This window comes from Marmota flaviventris, chromosome 6 (assembly GCF_047511675.1).
Source record: "Marmota flaviventris isolate mMarFla1 chromosome 6, mMarFla1.hap1, whole genome shotgun sequence".
In the NCBI taxonomy this organism is placed as follows: Eukaryota; Metazoa; Chordata; class Mammalia; order Rodentia; family Sciuridae; genus Marmota; species Marmota flaviventris.
In genome coordinates, this window is record NC_092503.1 from 89,293,513 (window position 1) to 89,303,336 (window position 9,824).

Genomic DNA, 9,824 nt, shown 5'->3' on the forward strand with positions numbered 1-9,824 from the left:
CAAGATTCTGGCTTATAGGTGGAAAAAATACAAAAACAAATCAACTTTAATGTTTGTCTGAATTAAGACCCCATATACTTCTCTAACCACTAGTAAAGCAGAAAATCTGCTTGACTCAATATGCTGTCCATCTCATATTAATATATGCTCACTGGCAATTTGATAAAGGAATGTAATATAGGAAGTCTGATTTAATGATGCTTAAATGGATCCATGTCAAGTCATGTGATGATAGTCTTAATTAATTATTTAGTCTTAATTCTTTATTTCCTAGCACAGAGTCCACATTTGAAGACTTTAAACAATATTTAATCCCATAAACTTATATAATGGAGCTAACCATTAAATTTTGGAATTTGGATGCTTATATATTTGAACATTTCTATAACTTTCTGAATCTCATTAAATCTGTAAAGTCAGGTGAAAATATTGAGGATTAAAAAAATCTAAATAGTAGCATAGTAGCTTTTTTTTTGACACCAGAGGATGAGAAAGGAAGACCAGAATTTGTACCTAAAATTTAATACTTCAGGTATATTTCATAAGAAGCAGTGAAAGGAATCTACCCAGTCTAAATACTTCAATTAGAATTTTAAAATCAATATTATCTTTAGTCTGAAGCCTATTGACAAACTACCGGTATCCAGCATGGCATCATGACATCTACATCATTAACCCTTATATTCAGGATACTGCTTGTTCATCGCCAATTCATATGAACTGATCTTAGCCACATTTAGCCAGCCTTTCTTCTTCACCTTTAAATGACCATGAACAAACACATCCTTTGAGTTGTCCTAATACCTTTCTGTCCTTCTCCAAATCCAATCCCATTCTTATCTCCTTTATTCCTGGCCAATGACTGCATGTTGAAATTGAGTTCTAGTAAAAAAAAAAAAAAAAAATTATTTTGAAACATTCTCCTTTCTATCTTAAATTTTCTGATTTTATTTATCATATATTTTACTTTTACCCCAGAATAAGAAGTATACTTTCTTAAAAAGCACATATATTGCATTAAGATATGACTAACACAGAAAAAAAAGGTATATACTTGGTGTATACATCTTGAGTTTGGAGATAAGTACACAAGTTCTTTATTTCATTCTCTCCTACTTTCTCAGGCAATTTGTGCATTTATTCATCTCATCCCTCTAACTTTCTACCAATGGATATTTTTAAGCTTTTAGTTTTCTCATCCTTTCCTTAATGGTCAATTTTTTTTCATCAGGGCAATTTTTTTTTTTTAACTATATATGCCCAGTTGCTTACTAGTTCCTCAAAACTGTGGCTATTTGCCTACTATTAAGTGCTCCAAATCTCTACAGATTGCCTGGTTATCAAAGCTTTGGGAAAGAAAAAAGAAAATATTGCCCTTGACATGCAAAAACTTCTCTGATGTTCACTCATTACAAGCTGTTCTGATACAGCTGTGTCATAGAAGCTGGTCTCATACAAGTAAGTCATGTTGCTTTCTTGTTGACATACACCATCTTAGAAAGCATCAACATATGACAAGGTCACTCTGGACCTGATTATGCAGAGTAACCTACTTCCCTGACAATAATGATTTACCCAATGGGTCATTGTGTGACTTGGGGATCTCAAAATCACTCTCTTAGATTCACATCTAGGCCACAAAAAGGAAAGATGTGCTTTCTCTCTCTGCCTCTCTCCTCAGCTGAGCCTATTAGCCATCATGTTGCTGCGTGGAGGAAAATCTTTGCTAGTAAGAAAGAAGAATACAGCCAATTGGCAGGAAAGCACTGTTAGAAATGGAGTGAGTGTCCCAAGACCTCCATTGGGATTCCCAGATCTCAAGTGTTGTTTCTGAGGCTTCATGAATTTCTGTCTTTTCAGAGTCTGGCTGTTCAGCAGTTCCTCAGATGCTCAGAATTTGTTAGTTTATCTTATTCTTTAGCTGCAGCTGGGTTTATGTCACATGGAGACTAAATATTCCAGACTGATACACTTATTCATAGGCAGTGTTCCTGGATGGATTATAGAGAAGGGAAAATACACAGATACTCTCCTGATCTTGACCATGGACTATAGTTTTGGTCAATGTTCATTCTTACATGTTATTAAGACCTATGGCAGATATTCTAGGCATTTTTTTAACTTCTGGAAAAATATTCTAAATGGGAATTTCTTTTGTTAAGTAACATCATCCTCAGAGGAAATGCATAGGATAAACATAATGGGAAATTGAATGATATATTTACTATACTACATTTTTTTTTCCTTTTTAAAAGGAAAAGAATAAACCACTAACTAGCTAATTAAATTATGTTCTATTTTTTTTCTAAATAAACACATTTGCATTTATTATTTAAGGTCACAACTTTGCAATTTGCAGAGATAATAAACCTGAGTCTTAGTAAAAATAAATAACATCACTAATACATTTTATTTTGTTACCAGCATTCACTCCTATTTGGGAAAAGATCTGTTGCTAATTCTAATAATTCAATGAACCCACAGAAGGGGACAAGCCAGTCTTCATATTTAGTTCTACACAAATTCTCTTTCTGCTGCCGTCTGATGTTATAATTACAGTAAATTAGCTATTCGTAAGTCTCATGGTTTCAAAATAAGACTTAACAGAGAGAAAGAGAAGAGGATCAGAAGAAAGAATTCTTGATTTCCTGAAGTTTAAATGTCAACACGGTCATTTAGGTGTTAATGAAGGAGCAATAACCATGTAAATGAACATGATTCTCCTGAACCATGTAACATGACCATGCTCTTGACCATGCTCTTGCACTGAATACCTGTTTTGCAGATGTATTGAGGCCAACCAACAGCCTTCAGTAGAATGAGGTCAATAGCCTTCTTTATTCTATTTATAGGAGAACAAGTTATGCTAGCACGACAAACACAAAGTCAGTCCCTGCGCCTGACCATCTTGCCAGCCTTTCTCTCCACATCCTATTTCCGTGTCTGTTCACTTTGCTGATTTGCAGTTACTTTGCTGGCAATTTCTGAGTCTTTAAACAGCCATCCCGTGCCACCTAGCAAGACCCTTGAGCTTCAGAAAAAGCTAGTTGACTCAGGGACTACAAAAGAAACTCCAATTTTAACTTCTCCATTTCATAGAGATAGACAAAAACTGTCAGCAGGGATTCCTTGATATTTTGACAGCATCCTTGTCCCAAATTCTACAAGGAAAAATATCTTCTCTCTCAAAAATGACCAGTCTTTCTTGCTTTAACAGCTTCAAAGAATATTAAAGGACATATTTGAATTCCTTGTCCTTGCAGGCCTTTGAGTTAAGAGTGAATTGTGTGAGAACTCCCCATAGCGCCCCTGCTGGGTAATTGAGCAACACTGGTAAATTCCCAAGGCTGCAACACAGATGTGCGGGGCAAGATGATATGACTTATAAAGACCTTTCAATTTCTAATCTTTATAATATAATATGTTATACTTCTTAAGTGACAATTTTACATGTCTGGGTAATAAAATATAATAATTTTGCTTGACAAATGTTGGTGCAGTAGATTAATGGTTCTGAATGAGTTGTTATTATTTATCTCTATTTAACCTTGATTGAGCTCCAATAGCATTGCTATTGAATAAGAAAAATTCTGTGTGCCTTAAGAAACATCCATTTTGAGATTTAATACTCGTATATACATATGTAAAAATTGGGGGAAGTGAGAAGGTAAGGGAGATTTAGAGATAAACTGGCATTACATAATCATTCAATAATCACCAAATTTATTTAATATGATGAATTAATATACATTTCCTTCTGGCACTCCTTGACCAGGGTTTTTTTTTTTTCACCCCCTGGCCACTTTCTCCCAGGACATCTATGCTTCTTCCCTACTGAGCTTCAGGCTGTTCCAAGAATGGCTTAAAGATCATATTTGTTTTGTTCTCTAATGAAGCCCTGATGTCTTGCCTAGGTCATGATACAGTGGTTATCTATTGAAAAAGCAAAATGTTTTAGTAATTCAGGTCATTTGATATGTGTAGGATGTTAGCACTCATACTTGAAGTAGTTGGCAAAATATGATCTATCATCTTGGGAGATATTTGAACATACTACTTACTTGCCTATAGGCATATGCAATTTCAGTTAGCACATATTTTTATCTGTGCATTCAATTGAACATCTCTGATTTAATTGAGACACATCTAGCAACTATTCCCCAAAATCAACCCTCATCTATAATTTTAGCTTATATATTTGAAATGGAAGGGCTTTCTTCAAGAGTCTCCTATTAAAATGAAAACTAATCTTGACTGTTACTAATCCCTGATGGCTGAGATTTACTCCCAAGGGAGCTTGAGATAGGGGAGTGAAGGTGTTCACCTTCACCCTTTGCCTCTGGTTTTCCCAGCAGCGCCTATAATAATGTTTTAACATAGTCTCCAAAATACTTGAAAACCTATAGCTTTGTGAGGAACTCCATATTAATCAATAAAAAACACATTTAAAATTACAGAATTTGCAAAATAGCAACCGGAGGCATTATTTTTTCTTTTATAAATCCACAGCTGTTTTGGGAGGATAACAACCATCAATCAGGGGGAGGGAGAGAATTTAGCATCTTTCAAATTAAGATGATCTTCATCATTTTTTTAAAAAATTATGAATGGCAATATCAGTGCTGCATTGGACTTTTGTGCTATTAGTTTCTTTTTATAGTTAACATTCTTGAAAATTTTAGGAAGTGAAGATAAGGTTTTGATAGATGGGATGAAGAGTTGCTTTCGCCATTGAAAAATGTGTTTGCTCCTTGAGCACTCAAACTTCTCATTAAGGCATTGATAATTTGGAGAAAATTGGGAGCATTCCAGTTAGGTTTCCAGTAATGTGAGTGAGGGACAGAGGTAGCATATTATGAATATCAGATTTTCCTGTCTGCTTACAGAAGCATAGTTACTACTTTATAAGTTAGAGTCCTTATTTAGTAAAGAGTTATTGGTGTGTGAATCTTCCATTCCAGTGGTGACTGGACTGTGCAAAACCAAACTATTCTAACATGTATTGTTGACTCAACAGGGGCTTTTAAATGGAAATGAAATGTTCAATCAAAAGGTTATGAAGGCATTACAAAGAATTGTCATTGTTGCCATTTAGACATTCTGTCTTGTATTCAGCTTTCTTTTGCCTTCTACTGCATTTTATAAACCCACTTGTTCATCTTGTGTCCAAATGGATGTAAAATTTGACATCCTGCTAAGAATCAAAGAATGTGAACCTTAAGCTCAACCCCTTCTGTGCTGACAGCTTTGTTAGACCCTCTGAAAAAAAAGGTAGGTTTGTATTTGAAAAGATGTGGTGTTGCTATGGGAAAGTCACCTAACATAATAAATAGTATTTCAGAGCTGTTTACTCATTCAAGATGAAAGATAAGGCAACGTGAAAAATGATGACATGAAATGTAAAATAAAGTACTTTTTGTTTTGTTTTTAGTTTATAGACCACTTATTAACATAAAATCTCACTAACCTCCTGGCCCTAACATAAAAATTTTAGCTTTATTTTATTTTACTTTTGAAATTTATGCATGCCTCACTACACTTCAATCTGTCTTCTTCTATTTATACTACCATATCGTGGAGAGAAAGGATGCCAAGGATATGCAGAGGCCAAGCCCACCTAATTTGGTATTCTACAATACAGATAAAATATAACACCCAATGATGTGCAACAAGAAAAAGAAAGAAAAATAAATTCTGCACTCTAAGACAGAAGACAGTATTCTTTTACTTTTCTACCACTGGTCTCTTCTGAACTTACTTAAAATATATAGCAAATATGTTTGTACAATGCAATAGTAAAACTTCAGAAATAAATGGGTAAAAGAAATGGAGAGATTTAATTTCTGCTGCTCTCTTTTCTCTGTACTGTGAGTTTCATTTGAGTTGAATTTATTTTCTTTCCTCATCACTTAGCAAAGTGGCACATAAAAAGTAGGAACCAAAAAAAAAACAACCCTGAATAATTGAATGAATACAAAATTTGCTAAGATGAGAATAAATGGGTGACTGAGATTAGGAAAAGTACAGATAACAGGCAAAGAAATCACTAAATTTGCAACTATTTACAAACATACCTTCTCAATGAAAGACACTGTAAACAGGAAAATTTGGGATCCTGTGCATGCTTTTCTTTCTTCTACTATTAATCTTCATAGACAAAGAACATTTGATTCCCTCCTTTTTTGCTAATTGTCTGCTGTTCAGACTCCTGCTCTAAAAGAAAGCTTGTTCTCATGTTTCCATCATTTTTCAAAGGGACCATTCTTGCTATATTTCTTCACCATCACCTTTGCTCTGATTTGTGGTTCTCATATTGACAACAAAGGAGAGATCATGAACAAAACTTTACTAAATCTAGTTTTTCTCAAGCATTCTCAGTGATCCATCTCAGGTAAATTTCCCTTCCTGTTTTCTCCCATAATAATTTGTACTGTAGTTCTAGCAAGGCTCACACTTTTCATTTTTTGCTTCCTTGGATAACTTTATTGATGAGAGTTTACCTGGAATTTATGCAGTTTAACCCTCTAACTAGATTACTTCCCTAGGGAAACCATGGCATTTACCTAAATGTATTTTTTGTTCACATTCCATATCCTCTTCTTTTAAAGTGAGATCATTATGAGATAAATGACACATAATACACTGCATGTGTTTAAAATGTACAATTGGGCGTGCTTGTAATCCCAGGGACTCTGGAAGCTCAGGCAGGAGGGTGACAAGTTTGAGGCCAATCTCAGAAACTTTGCAAGGCCCTAAGCAATATAGTGAAAAGTTGTCTCAAAATAAAATTAAAAGGACTAGGGATATAGTTCAGTGGAGCCAGACTCCTGAATTCAGTCCCCACCACACAAAAATATTTTTTAAATGTATAATTAATTGGTCACATTTTTATATATGTACACATTGGAAAGACCAACACCATAATCAAATCATTATCTCAAATTGTTTTTTGATCTTCATGCCCATTTTCTTTAAGGTCCTGGACCATTTCTGAAGAGGTGAGGTAAGGGATGGAACTTAATTTTTTTTTTTTTTTTTAATGAGAGAGAGAGAGAGAGAGAGAATTTTAATATTTATTTATTTATTTTTAGTTTTCGGCGGACACATCTTTGTTTGTATGTGGTGCTGAGGATCGAACCCGGGCCGCACGCATGCCAGGCGAGAGCTTGAGCCACATCCCCAGCCCCTTAATTTTTTTTTTTTAATTTGTTTTAATTAGTTACACATGACAGTACAATGACCTTGACATATCATACATTTGAATCACATGGGATACAATATCTCATTTTTCTGAGTATACAGGTTGCAGAATCACATTGGTCATGCATTCACATATATATATACACAGTAATAACAATGTCTATTGTTATCCTCTCTTTCCTATTTAATTCCTGGGGTATTATTGCAATTTTTCAGGTTAAGATAATTTTATCACCTCATCTATGTAACACTGTTGAGAATTGCTTTTGTTGCTTCTTATGGCAGACACAACTATTCGCCCTCCAATATCCACAGTTTCACTTTTCTCGTAGTTATAGTAACCCTGAGTTTTAGCTGGACAGAAATACACTTTCCTATCTGACAGTTTCATTTCCCACCCAGTTTCCCTTGCAGGTAGATGTGATCCAGTTCTATCTAGTGGAATTCAAGTGGAAGTGGTGTGTGCAATGACCTGACCTGTCTGTCATTCTCTGCAAATGAAAGAGATGTGGGTAGAAGCACTTTACTTTAGGCTTTCAGCTGGCTTGAATGAAGTTGTAATGGCCATTTTAGAGCAAAACAGAAAATGTGAGTTGAAGATAGCAATGTAATTAATAGAAAAAGCTGTTTTACCCCTGAACTTTTAAAACTGTTATGTGGGAAAATAAAACTTATCTATATTGTTAAAACTACTGTTATTACTGGACTGAACCACTTTTTTTTCGTTATTGAACCCACACTATATTCTAATTAGTACACTTTCGCTATGGGCTGAATGTTTGTTTCCATCCAAAATTAAAACATTGAAACCTAATTCCCAGCGTGGAAGTATTAAGGAGATGGGTCTTTGGAAAGTGGAGCCCTCATGAGTGGGGTAAATGCTCATGTAAATGTGGAGCAAGAAAACTTGTTCACCCCTTCCACCAAATGAAGGGCCTTATAGAAGTCACCATTTGCAAAACAAAGAGAATGAGCTGTCACCAGACACCAAATCTGCTGGTACCCTTTTCTTGGATTTTCAGATTCTAGAACTGTAAGAAATAAATATCTGTGTTTCGTAAGCCACCAAGTTTATGATATTTTTATTTTAGCAGTCTGAGTGGACTTAGAAAACTTCTATTTTATAAATAGGGAAAACTAGGACAGAGTGAATAGTTAACAAAATTGTGCTTTGAACCATCTTATTACAATGATTATTTACTTCTTCTAAAATAAATTCAAAGATAAAGAAGAGACTATTTTAAATCACTTCCAATGAATGTCATAGAACCTCCAGCATTTATTTAGGAAAATGTTTCAGCAAGATTGACAACCTGGAATACTAACATAGCTGCTGCTTTTTAGACTTAAATGTAGTTCTATAAAAGTCAGCTCTCAAGAATTGTCCTCTGGACAAATACTTGGCTAGATATACTAGCCTCATTTATTATATTCAGAACACTAATATTCTTCTTATTTGTCTAGGCCATCTCTGTTTTGCCTTCATTATAGTGGCATTTAGAGACTTTTCTAGAATGCTAACAAGACTTGATTTGATATCATCAAGTAAATAGCCTGTCAGGATGCTTTTTCCATGCTCTGTCAGGAAGGAGTGAGTGTTAAATATGTCATCATTTTATACTTTTTTATATGCAGAAAGTCTAATTTGGCATTATCTCACTGGCACAGCTGCACTGATTTTCCTTGCTACTCTCACACCCCTAAACATTTGAAGCTCCTTTATTATAACGGCAGATATTATGTAATGAAGGTAGTTCCGAAGGCCGTAACATAACAGACGTTTACTGCTGCAGAATTGAAATATCAGGCTCAGCAGATGAACAGGTTGCCTAGCAACTGATACTGCAAGCTCCAGTGACTGCTCATGCCCACTGAGATTGACAAGGAAGCCATCACTGGTTTCCTGTACCTTCCTAGTTAGCAATTCTGACAGAAAGACCAAAGCCCCCAAAAGGAGGACGTGTGATTAAATATAAAATTTAAAAAGAGTATATGTCTATTTCTCTCTCAATATATCATCTTTATTTCTTCTGCTTTTAAATATAAAGTTAGAAACTTTACTTAGAGAAATGCCTATATTAATTGAGAGAAAGAGAATGAAACTAGAGAATAGAGAAATTAGAAAAATTAGTATTTGAAAAAAGAACAAAAGAGAAAATGGCCCTACTATGGGCTGTAGCTTTATACTTTATATTGAGATACAGTTTATTTTGGCTGAGAATCCTGTCTAATGCATGCATGACTGGGCATGTCCAAGAAAATTTATCTTCGAATATAACAACCATGAAATGACTTTAGAATATCTGAACAGGTGGAGCTACATGTTTTTGCACACTATTTTACATGCAGTCATGCCAATGTGGTATACTTAAATTGTGAAACATTACTAGCACTCTGATTTAGAAGTGCAGGTTTTTACTTACTGGAAATGAGATTTTTTTAAATTAAAAAATAAAAAATAAATCTGTTCTACAGATAGCATTTATTTTATAGAATCTCCAAAATATAAAGCATAAAGCACTACAAAAAATGTATTTCTTTAAAATACAGTCAAGATCCCATTATGCATGGCAATTCTTTTTTGAAATATCCAAGTAAGGAACTGTAACTTGTTTTGTCTTTGG